The sequence below is a fragment of the Oryctolagus cuniculus genome, chromosome 12 (assembly GCF_051225735.1).
Source record: "Oryctolagus cuniculus isolate XC-2025 breed Fujian yellow rabbit chromosome 12, ASM5122573v1, whole genome shotgun sequence".
NCBI classification, from domain to species: domain Eukaryota; kingdom Metazoa; phylum Chordata; class Mammalia; order Lagomorpha; family Leporidae; genus Oryctolagus; species Oryctolagus cuniculus.
Window position 1 is genome coordinate 36,303,591 of NC_142878.1, and position 19,914 is coordinate 36,323,504.

The 19,914-nt window shown below is 38.5% G+C and overlaps 1 pseudogene; it reads right to left on the reverse strand.

Annotated features, from left to right (window-relative positions):
* Window positions 1-12,181: 12,181 nt before the first annotated feature.
* LOC100346483 (COP9 signalosome complex subunit 5 pseudogene) lies at window positions 12,182-13,204 on the reverse strand (annotated as a pseudogene).
* Window positions 13,205-19,914: the final 6,710 nt, after the last annotated feature.

Here is a 19,914-nt window from a genome sequence, read left to right on the forward strand (position 1 = left end):
TTCAAGGTAAGGGTGTTAGGTACATAATAATGGAGCTAATATTGTCCTCATCATAACTATCTAAAATCTCCCATGCTTTACCACAAGCAGGGTTCCCTTCATTCATATTCAAGTACCCTTCCACTCTGAATAGATGTGGCTAATTGGAATACAGTGTCATGATTTCCTTATGAATTTTGGATCAAGTATGCAGATCTCTGAACTTCTAGCTGCAAAAAAGGGGCTACATCTCAGAGCTTTGTCTCTATATATTAAAAATAACAGAACACAATATTGCTGGATGAGGGCTTGTATCTTTTTATAATAATGCTGTCAACCCCAAAGTTCTTGTACCTGTGAGCAGGCTTCTCACCAGATTGTCCTTCCCAAAGTGGTTGCATCAAAAAGTATGGAATTAGCCTATTGAGCCGCGGTGCCGGCACACCGGGTTCTAGTCCTGGTCGGGGCGCCGGATTCTGTCCCGGTTGCCCCTCTTCCAGGCCAGCTCTCTGCTATGGCCCAGGAGTGCAGTGGAGGATGGCCCAAGTGCTTGGGCCCTGCATCCCATGGGAGAGCAGGAGAAGCACCTGGCTCCTGCCTTCGGATCAGCGCGGTGCGCCAGCCGCAGCGCACTGGCCACGGCGGCCATTGGAGGGTGAACCAAGGACAAAGGAAGACCTTTCTCTCTGTCTCTCTCTCTCTCTCACTGTCCACTCTGCCTGTAAAAAAAAAAAAAAAAAAATTATGGAATTATCTTTTATTTGCCATCTCTCTCCAGAAACCCAGTCAGACAAGTAGAGAATCAGTTACCATTCAATGATTTTACTTTACTGAGGTAGAGAAAATGTTGGCAATCAAAATATTCTTACCTAAGCTCACTTTCCATTTATTGTACTTTTGAAACAAAAACGCACTATATACATTTTAAATACAGTGTGATTTTTTTTCTTTTCTTTTTCCAAAGGAAGAAAATCATTAATATTCTATTGGAAAATTTCCAATACATGAGCTATTTACCCAATTCTCATTTCCTCACCAAATAAAAATCTTCCCAAACAGAATCTTGAGAAATCAAAGCATATAGAATAATCAAAGCACAAAGAATAAATCACATAGTTTCCCTGACCATTTCATCTTACAATATATAGTATTATCCTTTACAACTAAGGAATGAGTGATACATTGCTACTAAAAAATTACATATTTTATCTGGATTTCATTGGCTTTACTCTTAGTAGTATCCACTCAGGATACTACATTTTACTTAGTCATCATGTTTCCTTTCTTTTCATTTTATTTATTTGAGAGTCGGAGGTGGAGAGAACAAGGAGAGTGCTCATCTGCTGGTTCACTCCACAAATGCTTTTAATGCCCTGGGCTGGGCCAATGGCTGAAGCTCAGAGCTCAAAACTCAATCCAGGTCTTTCAGTGGGTATTAGGAAGTCAATTACATGAGTCATCACTCCCAGGGCATGCATTAGTACAAAGCTGGAATCGAAGTGAAGCCAGGACTCATACCCAGGTCTTCCAATTGGAATGTGGGTATCCCAAGAGAGTCCTAACCACTAAGCCAAATGCCTAGTCATGTTTTCTCACCCTCACCTGGAGACAGTATTTCAGATCTATTTCTGATGACATTAACAGTTTTGAGGAAAATTGATGATATTTTGTGGAATGTACCCCAATTTGAATCTGATATTTTTCTCTTGGTTAAACTGGAGTTTACAGAATTTTTTTTAGAAAGATAATCACAGAGATCAAGTGTGATTCTCATCAACACACATCAAGGGTATACACCATCAACATGACTTATCACTGATGATGTTAACCTTGGAACCTGGACAGGTTTCTGTACCATTTACTTTTCCTTCTTCTCAGAATTCTAGTCTTTGTAAACAGGTCACTAAGAACAGCACACAATCAGAAGCTGGGAAGTTAAGCTGTACCTCTGTAAGAGGACAGTCTTAAATAAGCCATTATTCTGTATGAGAGAATTCCTCTCTTTGTTTTTTTTTAAAGATTTTTTATTTATTTGAGAGGTAGAGTTACAGACAGTGAGAGGGAGACCTCTTCACTTTTTTACTCATTTATTTATACCAGTTTGGATTTATAAGTTTTTATTTTATACTTTGGGTTACAACCCGATATTATTATGCTTTGTGTTATTGCTCAAATTGTTCTAGCTTTGGCCATTGGGAGCTCTTTCTGGTTGGCTTTTATGTCCTTGTGACATGCCTCCATCAATTTGTCTTTTAAGCACTTCTTTGTTTTCTGGCACTACAAAATACTCCAGACTCATCTTGTATATTCACCGCCAGGATCAGTTATTTCTACAAGGGTCCCTGCCCCTTTTATTGAAGAACAATATTAGGTTCCTTTTATTGGAAGAATGATATTAGAAGCCAAGATCTGGGCATTGGATGTGCTTATTGCCACTGTCATGTCATTGCTTCTAATCCCTCTAAGCAGACAGAACTAGGAAATATATGTGTATACTTATATACTAACCCAGATATAGACACATATCTAATACTATTTCTTCAGGAAGACATTTGGTGCAACAGTTAAAATGTCACATGGGAAGTCTGCATACCAAGTCAGAGTGCCTGGGTTCCACTCCCATCTTGTTGCTGTTGCACATTCTAGAAGGCTCCAGATAGTGCCTCAAGTAGTTGAGTCCCTGCCTTCCATGAGGGAGACCCAGATTGAGTTCTAGGCTCCTGGTTCCTGCCTGACCCACCCTTGTATATTGCAGACATTTGGGAAGTGAATCAATGAATGCAATATTTGTCTGTCTGTGTCTTTGTGCCTTTCAGATAAAATGAAAATAACAAAATTTTAAATAAATAAAATCATTCCTATGTCAAGCCAGCTGTATTTAAATTAAGCCAAAAATAATTTCATACTGATGTCTCAATCTAATTCAGCACCACATGGCTCATTCTATCCTTCCTCACTTGCCCATCTGCAATCTCCCTCTCCAAAAGTAAGAAACTTAGCACCCATCAATCACTACACATTTCTTTACTTGTTAATGTCCAGTATACATGTAGAGCATATCCCTGTAAGAAACAACCTTATCATCTAAGTACAATATGTATATAGGTTTGTCTTTATCCTTAGAGTTCCCAGTCAAAACAGTAGTCCTACATTAATTAGATCAGCATCTTTCCCACTATCCTTTCAGTGAGGTTATGTCACGATTTGTAACATGTGTTAAGATCTTTTACCACCATTTGTATTCCCTATGGAGGTCACTCAAACTCAAACCTCAGTTGATTCTTTAAAATTTACGTACAGTAAGCTATTTATGCTGTAAAGTTCTATGGATTTTGACAAATAGCATCATGTGTCCACCACTGTAGTTTAGTTCCATCACTTTAAAAACTTCTATATGATTCCTCTATTTAAATATCCCCCTTTCTTCAAATCCCTGAGATCAGTGATCAGCTTGTTATTCCTATGATTTTGCTCTTTCTAGAACACTATATGAAAATAATCATTTAATATATTGCCTTTTCAGTTTGGCTTTTTTATTTTAAGATTTATTTATTTATTTGAAAGGCAGAGAGAGAAGATGACACACACAGAGAGAGAGAGAGAGAGAGAGAGAGAGACTGAGACTTCCATCCACTGGTTCGCTCCCCAAATGGCCCAACAACCAGAGCTGGGTCATGCTGAAGGCAGGAGCCCAGAGCTTCTTTCAGTTCTCCCACATGGATGCAGGGGCCCAATGACTTGGCCATCTTCTGCTGCTTTCCCAGGCACACTAATGGTGAGCTGGATGGGAAGTAGAGTACCAGGACACAAACCAGCCCCATGTGGGATGCTGGCATCACAGGCACTGGCTTAACAAGCTATACCAAAATGCCAGCCCTCAGTCCAGCTTCTTTAATATTCACTAATTACTTATTCCTACTCGAGATAATAATCCATTGTATAGATACACCAGTTTGTTTATCCAGTCAGTTAATGAAGGACTTCTTGGTTGGCTCCAGCTTTTGATGAATATGACTAAAACTGGCAATTAGGAATAAAGCATATGCGTACATGTATACTTTCAGATAAGTTTGGTAAATACCGAAGAGTACAATTGCTGGGCAATATGGTAAGAGTATGTTTTACTTCACAGGAAATTTCTAAACTGTCTTGCAAAGTGGCTATACTACTCTGCATTCCCACCTGCAAGTATGAGATCGCCAACATTTGACATTATCTAATTTTAATGAAAATCATCAATGACCAACATTTGGGCATTGTGTTTTTATGATTTAGTTATTTATTTGAAAGGCAGAGTGACAGAGACAGAAGGAGGAACACCCACTGGTTCACTCTCCAAATGTCTGCAATGGTAGGGTCAGTCCAGCCCAAAGCCAAGAGCCTGGAACCCCATCTAGGTCTCCCACATGGGCAACAGGAACCCAAGCACTTGGACCACCTTCCACCACTTTCCCAGGCACATTATCAGGGTGCTGGATCAGAAGTAGAAAAGCTGGAACTTGAGCTGGCAGTACAATTCGGGATGTTGGCATTGCAAGTGGTGGTTTAATCTGCTGTGCCACATCAACTCCAATCTTTTTTGGATCTTTACCATTCTACTAGGTATATATTAGCATCTCATTTATTTTCATTTCTAATGACAAGTAATGTTGAGCATATTTTTATGGTTATCTATAAATATTTGAAAGGTCTGTTTATATCTTTTGTCTATTTTTTAATTTGGTTGGCTGTTTTCTTATTGCTGAACTTCAAAAATTCTTTATATATTTTGCATATTCATCTTTCCTCAAACATGTGATTTGCAAATGCCTCCTCTCAGATATAACCTGATGTTTCATTCTTAGCAATATCTTTTCCACAGCAAAAGTAATGTATTTTGATATAGTCCAATTTTTTCTTTCATGGATTGTAAAAATATTGCCTCTAAGAAGAAAGTGAGTTCTTACAAATTCATGACAGAGAAGTCAGATAATGTTGATAATAGGGTGAAAGTATTTATTCTTTCATCAAGAAAGGAGAGAAAAGGTATTTCCAAATTCCAGTGCTGGGGGGAGTTATACAAGAATGTATCATCTAATTATAAATCAAGCTATTATATAATTCTGAAAAATTTATGGAGAAGAAAAGAGAATTTATTTAACCCTTATCCTAGAGACTTTATTCTCTGGACAGAGAGATAAATAGTATACTACTTGATTTGCTTTATATAAATCAATGTTTATTGATTTTAACCTTTAGAATAAGTTGAAAATATGGAGTAATAAATTATGATTCCTGAATAATTATGACAACACTAATATCAATCATTCATATAGTATTTATATATACTGGGCTTTATATTTATATATTTATATAATAATTATATAATTTATATAATATTTATATAATATTATATAGTATTTATATAATAATTATATAATTTATATAATAATTTATATTTATATATACATGCTTTACCTATGCTAAATCACTTAGTCCTCATAATAATTATGTGAAATAAGTACCATTATTATTCCTATTTTAGAGTTGAGGAAAGTAAGGCACAGATAGATTTAATAACTTGCCAAAATCAGACAGCTAGGATGTGGTAGAGTTCGAATTTGGACCTACGCAGCCTGGCTCCAATGTCTATATTCTTAACTACAATGTTATACTTCCTTCCTTAAGTGTAATATAAATATTATAAGTGGCTAATTTCAAAGTAAATGGATATTTGACAGAAGTTAAAAGCCAGAAGGAAGTCGGAGCTGAAGTGATAACACACTCACTTTATAAAAAAGTAAAAGATACTGATAAAAGTTAATGAAACATGAAATAGAGGTGTAGGCATATTGAAGTTGCAAAAAATAACCAAGAGTAATTATCAACAGTAATAGTAGCTATATAAAATTTGAAGAAGGAGGATAGAGTAGCACAATTGTCTTAGCTGATGACTCAAATAGAAGTATATTGCTTAAAATTACAGAAACTTCCATCAGCAGACAAAAGAAACCATTAAAATTGACTTGCAGTATTTCAGTATTGTGCAGTAGTTAAAAATATAAGCTTTTGATTGATCAAAACTTCCCAAGATCAAATCCCATTCCTCCACTTAGTACCAATAGCTCTACTGAAGAAAGTTATTCAACATCTGTTTTTCTAGATTTTCTTATGTGAAAATGGCCATAATCTAAAAATGGCTAATTCAAATGCATGTTATTAAAATGAAGAGTTGGCCGGCACCGCGGCTCAATAGGCTAATCCTCCACCTGCGGCGCCAGCACACTGGGTTCTAATTCCTGTCGGGGCACCGGATTCTGTCCCGGTGCCCCTCTTCCAGTCCAGCTCTCTGCTGTGGCCCAGGAGTGCAGTGGAGGATGGCCCAAGTCCTTGGGCCCTGCACCCGCAAGGGAGACCAGGTGAAGCACCCGGCTTCTGGCTTCAGATCAGCGCGGTGCGCCGGCTGTAGTACGCCAGCCACGGCGGCCATTGGAGGGTGAACCAACGGTAAAGGAAGACCTTTCTCTCTGTCTCTCTCTCTCTCACACTATCCATTCTGCCTGTCAAAAAATAAAAATAAAAAAAATGAAAAGAGTTAATACACGTAAGGATTAGAGCAGTGACTGACCCAGAGTGAGCCTTAAATAAATGTTAGCTATCAACTATGAATTAGAGGGAACATATATACAAAAAGCATAGCTTTAGTGCCTGACTTATTTTAGCCAAGGATCCAGAATCTTTTCAGCAGTGAGGGCCCACTCAGAACAGGAACAGAGGCAGATTGTCTCAGCACAGCTTCCACTGGCCTCCATAGCCGTGCCCTACCAGGGAGAAGCCAGAGTAGAGTTTTGCCCTATCTGACAACCTAATTGTTATGGTGCCACTTCCCTTTTATGTTCAAGGCTTATATCACCATCTTGGAAAGAACACATATAACCTACACTCTTTAATGGGAAGAAATTGTAAACATCTGGATTCCCGCTGATTTTTAAGCCAAACTCAATACCAAAAAGGCTGCAACTTTACCTAAGGTGAGAAAGCAGAATTGATGTTCAAATCTTTCTGAACAGCCTCTTTGCCACAGTGTTCTAGAATTCAGAAAAACTTTTTCCACACAAATTGCCTCTGAGAAGTAGAACTGGAGTTCTGATCACTGTGGAAGAGATAGTATAAAACCAAGGCCCCTCTGCAATAGATCTCAGTGGCCTATTTAGAAAATAGGACACAGATAACAATATGAACTTTACAATACTTTGAAAGACTAGAGGGGATGGAATAAAGGTGCAGAATTTTCAAAAAACAAAACAGAACAAGTAGTATCTGAAAAAGAGATCATTCAGTTGTGACAAGAAAGCTACTTAGAAAAAACTGGATTTTAGTACAAAGCAAGTAAGAAAGCATTCCAAGAAAAAGGAATAAAAGTGAGCAGAGTAGCAATGTCAAAGGAAGGCTCAGGCAACATAAATATTCCAGTCTGGCTGAAGTTAAGAGATTTATATGACACTACACTACAGAAGTTCATGGAAAACCCAGGGCCTTTGCAGGTATGTACCAAGCAGAAATATGAAGGTGTAAGGTATTTGAAAAGGTTTAACTTCTTGGGGCCAGCATTGTAGAGTAGCAGGTAAAGGCACCACCTGCGACACTAGAATCCCATATGGGTACCATTTCGATATCTGACTGCTTCACATTCCATACAGCTCTCTGCTAATGCACCTGGAAAAGCAGTAGAGGATGGACCAACCGCTTGTTCCCCTGTACCCATGTGGGAGATCCAGAAGAAGCTCTTGACTCCTGGCTTCACCTGGCCCAGCCCTGGCTACTGCAGCCATCTGGGAAGTGAATCAACAGATGGAAGATCTCTCTGTCTCTTCCTTTTCTTCTCTGATTTTCAAATAAATAAATGAATTTTTTTAAAAAAAGATTACTACACAACTCTAGATGACTCAGTTTGGTCTCACAGTTTTAAATGTTATCTGTCCACTGATGACTCCAGGTCTCTTTTCTGAACTTGTCCAGTATACTCACAGGAACCTAGACAGTCTCACTCCACTTGGATACTGAGCAGACACTGCAAACTTCGTATATCCAAAGCTGAACTCCTGAAAAATCTCTGCCAAGCCAGCTTCTCTCAAAGCCACTTCTATTTATGTTAAAGGCAGTTCCTTTCTTCTGTTACTCAGACCAAAAATCTTCAAATAATCTTTGACTCCATCTCCCCTCACACTTCACATCCAATCTACCAGCAAATTCTATTGGCTCTGCTTCAATATATCCCAAAACAGATTCTCACTACTTTCATTTCTTTCACTAAGGTCTGAGCCATCGTCATCTCACTTGGATTTGTGTCTCCAAACTGAATTCCCTGCTTTCCTCTCAATACAGATGCCCGAGTGATTTTGTTAATCTGTAAAGACAGAGCATCTCACTTTTATGAAAACCAAGCTCTTAATTGTATGAGGTCCCATTCAATCTCCTCCTAACCCACATGCTTGCCTCCTACTACTCACCTTTCAGCTCATTCCGCTCCTCCCTGATATAAGAACATGCCAAGAATGCTTGCACCTGAGGTCCTTTGCTCCTGCTGTTTCCTTGGCCTGGAACCTTCTTCCCACAGACACTCACCGCCTTCCTTAATTCCTTCAAGTTTTTACTCAAATGCCACCTTCACAGAAGGGCCTTCCTGGCCACGTGATCAAGATGTCATTCTCTCACCCTTATGCTCTCACTTTCAATTTTTTTCTTCTTTGCAGTTGTCACCACCTAACACACTATGTAGCTTACTCATTTATCATTCCTCTGCTTTACTAGAATATAAGCCACCAGAGGTCATATTTTTGCTTGTTGATTACTATATTCTTAGTACCTAAAAAGTCGATGGCACATAATAAGCACTCAATAAATACTTGATTAATGTATGAAAAAGCCTGGAAATGCTGTACAAAATACACTAGAGGGAGATTACAGTCAGAACACCATATTCTCAATAACATTTGTTGAATACAAACTCTGATGCAAGGCTTCGGCGGGATACAAAGATGAAAAATAGTGAGATAGACACATAAACTACAAATATTCACAACTTTCATGTGAGAGTTACAAATAAAGTGCTAAAGGACCTAAGAAAATTCTATTGGTGGGACATGAGGCCTATGCATGAGATGATCAGGCCCTACACTGGAAAGAGTGCAGGAAAAAAAAATGGAAAGGAAGGTGAAGATGTGGTGGAAACAGTTGGCAGGACTTGGTGACTACTTAAGCAGGAACAGAAATAGCACAACGTATCAAGCTTATATAATGATAAGAAGGGTAGTGACATTTAAAGGAGGGAAAAAGAAGCTTAAAGTGGATGGAGAAAATAAATGACAAGTCTAACCTTAAACATATTTTGCTTAACAGTAGATCATATAAGAGAAAATTTCAGGTCACAGTTCTAGATTCAGAACTGGGACTCAAGGATAAGAAATATAGACTTGGGAGGCTTTTTTCACACAGAGAGATAATTGAAACTGAAAAAGGTGAGATTACTGAGCAAAAGACTACAAGAGAAAACCATGGGAAACAGGAGGACTTAACAGGTCAGGGGATAGAAGAGGTGCAAATGAACATAACAGAGGTGGGAAAAAAAGAAGAAGAAATAAAACCAGGGCACCTCAAAATATACACAGCTATAAAAATTTATCCAGGTTTTTAAAAATAACCAAGCTACTATCCACTTTTATATTTAATAATTTACAAATGTTCATTTAGGGTCTTCAAAATCTCACAGGAAATCAAAACAGAATTTAATCTTCACTTTTAAACATCAGATTGGTGTAATTATTTTCTTAGTAACCTCTGAAACAAAAATACAGCTTGTGTACTTTTTCACATTTAATTGGATTAGATATTGGATGTAGGATAAAGAATATGATGCAGCAAGACTCTATCACCCAGGAAACTACCTAATATCATGGCAAACCATGCTGCTTTCTTTATAAATGTAATTCAACTGCGTTCAGAATCTGGGCCAATTATATATATATAATGTGTGTATATACATAAGTGAATATTAGATATATTTATTTGTTATGGTGGCAAACAGAACATGTAAGAAATACAGAAAAAGAGAAATTTAAAATAACTAGCCCAAAGGAGAGCAGGGAAATTGAAGTTTGCAAAATGAAAAAGTTCTGAAGAGGGATTATGGTAATGGTTGTTTAACAATGTGAGTGTATTTATTACTGTTGAACTATATACTTCAAAGTGGTTACTTTTATTTCATGTATATTTTACTACAATAAAAAATAACTAGCTCAGCTATTCACCAGAAGCAATGGTTATATCAATATTTTTAATTCCAGTTTTGTGAATTCATAACTGTAATTCAGTAATGAAAGAAAAAGTTTTTATTCAAAATGAAATTAATGAAGGAAAATAGGGAATAACACTTTAAAATATCTTTAATAAATTATTCTTCACTGTATTTTATTTGCTTAGCTCTGTTTTAAAGCTAGACTAAATTCAGGAAAACCATATTAATAAGTCAACCATCTACTTTCAAAAATTAAATTAAGACATCCATCATTCTATGAGTCTGCTGTGTATCCCGCTTCCCATGTTGGACTGTTCTCTCCTTTTTAATTCTATCAGTTAGTATTAGCAGACACTAGTCTTGTTATCATTATGATCAATTGTGAACAGAAATTGATCACTTGGACTAGTGAGATGGCACTGGTACATGCCACCTTGATGGGATTGAATTGGAATCCCCTGGTATGTTTCTAACTCCACCGTTTGGGGCAAGTCAGTTTGAGCATGTCCCGAATTGTACATCTCTTCCCTCTCTTATTTCCACTCTTATATTTAACAGGGATCACTTTTTAGTTAAGTTTTAACACTTAAGAATAACTGTGTATTAATTACAGAATTCAACCAATAGTATTAAGTAGAACAAACAAAAAAACGATCCAACATGGGAAGTGAGATACATAGCAGACTCATAGAATGGTGGATGTCCTAAACAGCACTCTGGCCTCAGAATCAGCCCTTAAGGCATGCGGATCCAGCTGAAAAGCCCATGAGAGTATTTCAGGCATGGAAAGCCAAAACACTCTGGCAGGAAAAAAAAAAAAAAAAAAAAAAAAAGACTTAAATGAAAGATCTCCGTGAGTGAGATCCCAGTGGAAAGAACAGGTCTTCAAAGAAGGAGGTACCTTTCTCTGAAGGGAGGAGAGAACTTCCACTCTGACTACAACCTTGTCTAAATATGATCAGAGTCAGTGAACTCAAAAGGCTTCCATAGCCTTGGCAACTCATGACAAGAGCCTAGGGTGATTACTGATGCTATAAACAAGAGTGTCAATTTGTTAAGTCAACAACAGGAGTCACTGTGCACTTACTTCTCATGTAGGATCTCTGTCCTAAATGTGCTGTACATTGTGATTTAATGCTATAACTAGTACTCAAACAGTATTTTTCACTTTGTGTTTCTATGTGGGTGCAAACTGTTGAAATCTTTACTTAATATATACTAAATTGATCTTCTGTATATAAAGAGAATTGAAAATGAATCTTGATGTGAAAGGAAGGGGAGAGGGAGTGGATAAGGGGAGGGTTGTGGGTGGGAGGGAAGTTATGGGGGGAAGCCATTGTAATCCATAAGCTGTACTTTGGAAATTTATATTCATTAAATAAAAGTTTAAAAAATTAAATTAAAAAGAAATTTCTCAAACACACACAAAAATCTTTAAAGGACAATTTCATTTTGTATAGTTTTATTATGAGTGTTAATATTCAGTGTACTTAAGAGTATTTTATACTTCTAATCAGATTTTTGGTAACTGGTTTTAAAGTGTTACTTGAAGTGTCGTGCTATAGTGGGTAAAACCACCACCTGCAGTGCCTGCATCCATATGGATGCCAGTTCAAGTTCCAGCTGTTCCACTTTTGATCCAGCTCTCTGCTATGGCCTGGGAAAGCAGTAGAAAATGGCCCAAGTCCTGAGGCCCTTGCACCAGCATGGGAGACCTGGAAGAAGCTCTTCACTCCTAGCTTCAGATCGGCACAGCTTTGGCCTTTGCAGCCATCTCTCTATGCCTCTGCCTCTGCCTCTCTGTAACTCAGACTTTTGAATAAATAAATATTTTTTATTTAAAAAGTGTTCCTTGAGGATTTTTCTCATATCAGCTTTCAGTTAAAATACTACACAGTGATTAAGAGATGTTAATTTAATTAGTTTACTCTAAGTAACCTCAGACATTAATTCACGGATGGTTTCTATGGCAGTTTTACTGCTGCCTTTCATGATTTTGGAAAGTTTTGTTTTCTTTCAGTCATGTGTTTTCTAAACCAAAGTGAAACTTTTTATCCCACCTGAGCTTCTGATTGCTCTAGCTTTTGAAAGACCTGCATTAGTAAACAAGCCAGACGAACCTGGCATATTAATCCAGTATTTACTCCACAAAAGCTCAAGCAGTTTGTGATCCAAAAAAGCATTTGAAATGTGAGACTTCTGAGGCATATTGTTTGCAGAGTATATCAGAGTCTTCTATTTTATTAAGTGGGATAGTCTGGTACTTAGAAGGTCCATCCATCAGGATGCTTGCAGCACTCTGGGTATGTCCTAAAGGTGCCAAGATTCACTTTCCCTGCCAATAATGCTCTTGGTGATTCAATTACCACTGCTACAAATGGTTCTTGGAATTACCGACTGATCACTGAGTAGTAACATCCATCCCACTAAGCCAGCCGGCACAGTCAGAGTGGCTGCACTGCCAGCCGTTTATTTCTTGCGTATGCAGTCATGCACTGCTGCTGTGTAGCAGCCTGAGCATTTCAGGGTTCAGTGCCCTCTACCGGCAAGCCAAAACTGTCCATAACCATCAAGTTTTCACCATCCACCTTCCCTAGCATCAATAGCATTAAGTTCCATGTTGCTGCCTGATCTGGCATGCACTACCATTTTCAGTAGAGCCAATGCTGAAATTTTGCAGTAAGAAAATGGCAATTCTTCATCCAGAGCTTTGCTTCAAAGATTTCTTGCTGCTGTTTTTTGTCATATTTGTAGATTTCATCAATCCTCTGGGATTCCTACGCATTGTTGGCCAACTCCCAGGTTTCTGAGCCACACTACTCCTAGACACCACCATCACCAAGGAACTGGAGAAATCATTGTCTCCCCAGCTAAGACACAATTTAACCTTACTAGGTCACTGGACTTTGGACCACAGGTGCAAACTCTTGCTAGTCTCTCAGAGGTAGCCATGACACTCAAAGTTACAGGTAAAGTTTCAAACATGCAAAATTGAAAATGTGCTCACTACTATGACTCCTGTGGAAAATCAGCCATATGTTCGGATCTGGCTAAAAAGCCCTTGAGAGGATTTCAGGCATGGAAAGCCAAGACACTGTGGAAAAAAAAAATGGTCTACATGAAAGATCTCTGTGAGTGAGATCTCAGTGGAAAGAAAGGACCATCAAAGAAGGAGGTTTATTTCTCTAAAGGGAGGAGAGAACTTCCACTTTGATTATGGCCCTGCCTAAATAATGTCAGAGTTTCTGGACTCAAAAAGCTTCCATAGCATTGAAAGCTCATGACAAGAGCCTCCGTTGATCACTGACATCATAAATAAGAGCGTCAATTGTTAAATCAACAACAGGAGTCACTGTGCACTTGCTCCCCATGTAGGACCTCTGTCCTTAATGTGTTGAACTATGAGAATTAACGGTAAAACTTGTCTTCAAACAGTACTATTTATTTTGTGTGTCTGTAGTAAACTGTTGAAATCTTTGCTTAGTAAATAGTTGATATTCTGTATATAAAGATAATTAAAAATGAATCTTAATGAAGATTGGGATGGGAGAGGGAGTAGGAGGTGAGATGGGACTGGAGGTGGGAGGGTGGGTATGGGGGGAAGAACTACTATATTCCAAAAGCTGTACCTATGAAAGTTATATTTATTAAATAAAAGCTTTCAAGAAAAAAAAAAAGAAAAGAAAATCAGCCATAAACAGATAAGGAATGAAAAGTCTTTATCAGGCCAAAGCTCATGAGGTAACCAAAACTAGGAAATGCTCATGTTGTCTGGTATCTAGTCAGTTCTCCATGATATTTAACAGTGCCATGACTCTCTTCTCCCTGCTCACCATGGAACATATCAGCATATCTCTCATCCATTTATAGCCCAAACTTTCATTATCACTGCCTGAAACCACCCAGTGCTTTACAAACATCCAAATCCTGTTCACTCTTCAAGCAGTGATCTTACTTCCAGCATGAAATCTTTCACTTGTCCCAAACATACTCATCTCTTCACTACATCTAAATTCTCACATCCCTTGTACTTCTTAAGCTATCTGTGGTAAGAAGGATTGACAGTCATAAAATGAAATTAAATGGTTACCAGAAATTTAAGTATGAAAAATAAAAGTTGCTTTTATTATAAATTTTAAGACATGAGGGACCAGTGCTGTGGCACAGCAGCTTAAAGTCCTGGCTGCTCTACTTCCAATCCAGTTCTCTGCTACTGTGCCTGAGAAAGTAGTGGAAGATGGTCCAAGTCCCCAACCACTGCATCCACATAGGAGACCCAAAAGAGGCTCCTGGCTACTGGGTTCGGATTGGCTCAGCTCCAGGCATTGCGGCCTTTTGTGGAGTGATTCAGGGGATGGAAAATACCTCTCTTTCTCTTTTTTTCTCTCTCTCGGTACATCTCTCTCTCAAATAAATAAAATAAATCTTTAAAATATATTTGTCTAAAAAAATTTTAATACACAAAATTACTTTGACAAATTGCCATAATATTTCTAAAGCTTGTTCTCAATTTATATTATAATACAAGAAAGGAGTAACAGTTTGTGAACCAGTACTAGTCTGCAGACCACACTTTGAGTAGCACTAAACAATTCAGGGCTTTGGTCAATAAATAGTTATTATGTAATCAATATGAACTCTTAACTATACCATACACTGCAGGGCCAACAAAAATGTGTCCATCACAGGCATTTCCTTTAGGCAGTCTACACTTTGTGGGAAAGAACATTAACAAATGTAAAACAATAATAAATCATATAGGTGAATAAGCTTTTTTGTTGATCAGAGGAAAAAGATCATTAAAATCTAATGTGATGAAGATAAGTCACTTGGGAAAAAAGTGAAAGCTGAATTCAGCATCTATGGTGTTTTTTTATATTTATTTATTTGAAAGTCAGAGTTACACAGAGAGAGGAGAGGCAGAGAGAGAGTACTTGGGCCCCTGCACCCTCAGGGGAGACCTTGAAGCTCTTAGCTCCTGGCTTCAGACTGGCCCAGCTCCAGCAGTTGCAGCCATTTGGGAAGTGAACTGGTAGATGGAAGACCTTCTCTTTTATCTCTCTTTTCTCTCTCTCTCTCTCTCTCTCTCTCTCCCTCCCTCCCTCCCTCCCTCCCTCCTTCCCATCCTCTGCCTCCGCCTCCGCCTCTGCTTCTCTGTAACTCTCTGCCTTTCAAACAAATAAATAAATCTTAAAAGAAAAAAAAAAGCATGTTGTTCAGGCAGCATGTGTTTTTTAAAAAACTAAAATTCTGGGGGCCAGCGTTGTGGTAGAGCAAGTTAAGTTGCCTCCTGAAATATCAGCATCCAATATGAAGGCTGATTCACATCCCAGTTATTCCACTTCTGATCCAGCTCCTTGCTAAGGCACCCAGGAAAGCAGCAGAAGATGGCCCAAGTATTTGGGCCCCTGTCATCTACATGGAGACCTGGATGGAGTACCAGGTTCCTGGCTTCAGCCTGGCCCAGCCCTAGCCATTGCAGTCATTTGGAAAATAAATCAGTGGATGAAAGATCTCTCTTTGTCTGTCTCCTTATCTCTCTGTAACTCTGCCTTTCAAATAAAGTTTTTAAAAATAAAAATTGTTAGAGGTACTAGTTGGAGATATTCTGTATTTACTTCATCTCGACTCTTGAAACTTAAAAAACAAGTCTGTTTAGTAATGAAGAGAACTTACCTAGAAAGACATGGTCAGGGCCTGCACTACTTAGGAAGCATCTATAGAAGATGTGATGATTCTATGCCCTTCAACATCCCTTAGGATTAAGGGAATGGAGTCTCTGAGGGGGGAATGATGTAGGCAGGCATATAGGATAAAATTGATCAGTTTTGTGAGCTGGAAGACCATGCCTTCATCACGACCCCTGTGTGATCTCATCCCATTACCTGACCACACCTGTGCACCCACCTGCCAATCCAACTAATTAGCCACTCCCCTTTGGGAGTCGATTAAAGGCCTGAAACACAGTGGGCCCAGCCTCTTTTCCCCTTTTCACCTTTTGCCCTTTGCCCTTCTTCTTCTTCCTCACTGCCCTAAATCCCCTTGCTCCCCCGTGCCTTCAGGGCACATGGCCTTTTGGCCACCTGCCCCACATGCTCCTCCACGTGGCTGGTTCCTGATGCTCAGAATGAACCCGGATTTCCCTCTCTTTTAGATAGAGCACTTACTCTCCTATGCATTTCTCTCACTTAATAAAAAGCTTAAAACTTAAAAAAAAAAAAACAGACAGACATGATCATTGGCCATCCAGAGATCTCCAAAAACTTCTGAAAGATGAGTGAGTAGACAGAACACTGACAGCTTCAGCAGAACATAACATGCCAGGAGGAAACTGCAAGTGAGAAGAACCCTGACCTGCCCCCTGGAACCCTAGGAGAGAGATACTAGGTAGGCTGAGACACCTGAGGAAATGTTTGATGGTACAGAAGGGGTGAGAGTGGTGGGTAAGAACACAGATTAACTGAAGATCTGAATATAGAAAAACAACAATAAAATACTCCACTTTCTTCATTTGCCCGTAGCAAATACAAGCATCCTAGTGGTTACCACCACCAAAAAAATAATAATAAAGGAGAATCCACTCCCCCCACCCCATTTTGTAGCAAAGATGGCCAACTGTCAACTAAAATTCATACATTTCCATAGTATAGAGTCCTTGGAGAGGATGTGGGGAAAAAGGGACACTAACCCACTGTTGGTGGGAATGCAAACTGGTCAAGCCACTATGGAAGTCAGTCTGGAGATTCCTCAGAAACCTGAATATAGCCCTACCGTTCGACCCAGCCATCCCACTTCTTGGAATTTACCCAAAGGAATTTAAATTGGCAAACAAAAAAGCGGTCTGCACCCTAATATTTATCGCAGCATAATTCACAATAGCCAAGACCTGGAACCAACCTAAATGCCCATCAACAGTAGACTGGATAAAGAAATTATGGGACATGTACTCTTTAGAATACTATACCGCAGTAAGAAACAACAAAATCCAGTCATTTGCAACAAAATGGAGGAATCTGGAACACATCATGCTGAGTGAAATAAGCCAGTCCCAACGGGACAAATACCATATGTTCTCCCTGATCAATGACAACACCAAAAAGGAAACCTCCTGAAGTGAAATAGACACTATGAGAAACGGTGACTTGATCAGCATAGCCCTGTTAATGAACAACTTAATACATTATCCCTCTTAGTAGTTTTTTTGTCTGTTCTACTTAATATGACTGGTTTAATTCTGTAATTAATACACAGTTATTCTTAAGTGTTGAAATTTAACTGAAATGTGATCCCTGTTAAACATAAGAGTGGGAATAAGAGAGGGAAGAGATGTACAATTTGGGACATGCTCAAGCTGACTTGCCCCAAATGGTAGAGTTAGAAACATACCAGGGGACTCCAATTTAATCCCATCAAGGTGGCATGTACCAATGCCATCTCACTAGTCCAAGTGATCAATTTCAGTTCACAACTGATCATAATGAAAGGACTAAGAGTCAAAGGGAGCACATAAACAAGTCTAGTACCTGCTAATACTAACTGATAGAATAAATAAAGGGGAGAGTGATCCAACATGGGAAGCAAGATACTCAGCAGACTCATAGAATGGCGGATGTCCTAAACAGCACTCTGGCCTCAGAATCAGCCCTAAAGGCATTCGGATCTGGCTGAAAAGCCCATGAGAGTATTTCAGGCATGGAAAGCCAAGACACTCTGGCAAAAAAAAAAAAAAACAACAACTAACTAACTAACTAACTAAATGAAAGATCTCTGTGAGTGAGATCCCAGTGGAAAGAACAGGTCTTCAAAGAAGGAGGTACCTTTCTCTGAAGGGAGGAGAGAACCTCCACTTTGACTATGACCTTGTCTAAACAAGATAAGAGTCGGAGAACTCAAGGGGTTTCCATAGCCTTGGCAACTCATGACAAGAGCCTAGGGAGATTACTGATGCCATAAACAGGAGTGTCAATTTGTTGAATCTTGATGTGAATGGAAGGGGAGAGGGAGTGGGAAAGGGGAGGGTTGTGGGTGGGAGGGACGGTATGGGGGGGGGAAGCCATTGTAACCCATGAGTCGTACTTTGGAAATTTATATTCATTAAATAAAAGATAAAAAAAAAAAGGAGTGTCAATTTGTAAAGTCAACAACAGGAGTCACTGTGCACTTACTCCTCATGTAGGATCTCTGTCCTTAATGTGCTGTACATTGAGGCTTAATGCTATAACGAGTACTCAAACAGTATATTTCACTTTGTGTTTCTATGGGGGTGCAAACTGTTGAAATCCTTACTTAATGTATACTAAACTGATCTTCTGTAAAAAAAAAAAAAAAAGAAATTATCAATTCCTAACTTGACTCTCACTGGGATTAAACATGACAATAGGTCTGATCTGATTTCATCATCATTTAAAAAATCATCTATTATTTTTCACTTTATGTTTCTGTGTGGGAGCAAACTGTTGAAATCTTTACTTAATGTATGCTAAACTGATCTTCTGTATATAAAGAGAATTAAAAATGAATCCTCATGTGAATGGAAGGGGAGAGGGAGTGGGAAAGGGGAGGGTTGTGGGTGGGAGGGACGTTATGGGGGGGAAGCCATTGTAATCCATAAGCTGTACTTTGGAAATTTATATTCATTAAATAAAGGTTAAAAAAAAGAGAGAGAGAAAAATGTGACTGATTAGCCAAAACTTCCATATCCCAGACCCTCTGGCATACAGGTGGGACCATATGTCTAGTTTTAGACAGCAGAATGTAAGTAGAAGTAATGTGTCATTTCTTTGCCAAAATAATTAAGGGTCTTCTCCATTCTCTCTTCGTTTTCCTCTGTCAGGAGACAGAGAATCACAAGGCATTTTAAGAATAACAAAATCAGAACAAGAAATTCATGCCATTAAATCATCATATGAAGGAAAGCTATAGCTGATAAGAACGCTTTCATTGGACTATTATAGGAATTTTAAAAACCTATTTCATTAAGTCACTGAAATGTTTAGGGTTACTTTTTACTGAAACTAGCATTCTGATTAATAAGGGAGGGAAGGGAAAAGGTCACTAGGAAAAAAAAAAAATTAATTTTACACCATGGTTTTAGTGACCCAGAGGTAAGCCTTGCTTTGTAGCACCTGAAACACAGAACGGGACAGTCAGTTCTCGATCCACAAACACACAGTAAAGGGAACACTTATGTTATATTACATACACATGTTAAAATGAAAAATGAGGTAGAATGGGAGGAATATGAGTAATTATGACCAAGAGATCCAATGTGGTAAGTTGAATTACTCCTATCATCTGTAGCCAGTAGCAATCAGATTATTGCCCAATACAACTTCATTAGTTATACATTCTGTCTTCCAGTATTATCAAATATTTTGTTACTACATAACATAGTTCACCAGTTTTTCCAGCATCTGTAGCAGTTTTTTTGTTGGCCATCACCCAGTCCCAAAGCTAATACCGTGTATTTTAGGTTTCTGTTAGACCAACATTCCACTTTTAGGTACACATTTTTATACTAGGCAACTTTTTCTACATACCAACCAACCATAAAGTTTCAGTAGAATATTAAAAAAACATATTTCTAACTTAGAAATAAATTATTTAAGTCAACTGGGGCAGCTCTGCTTCAGGCTATATAGGTCAAGCTGAAGTCTGTTCCT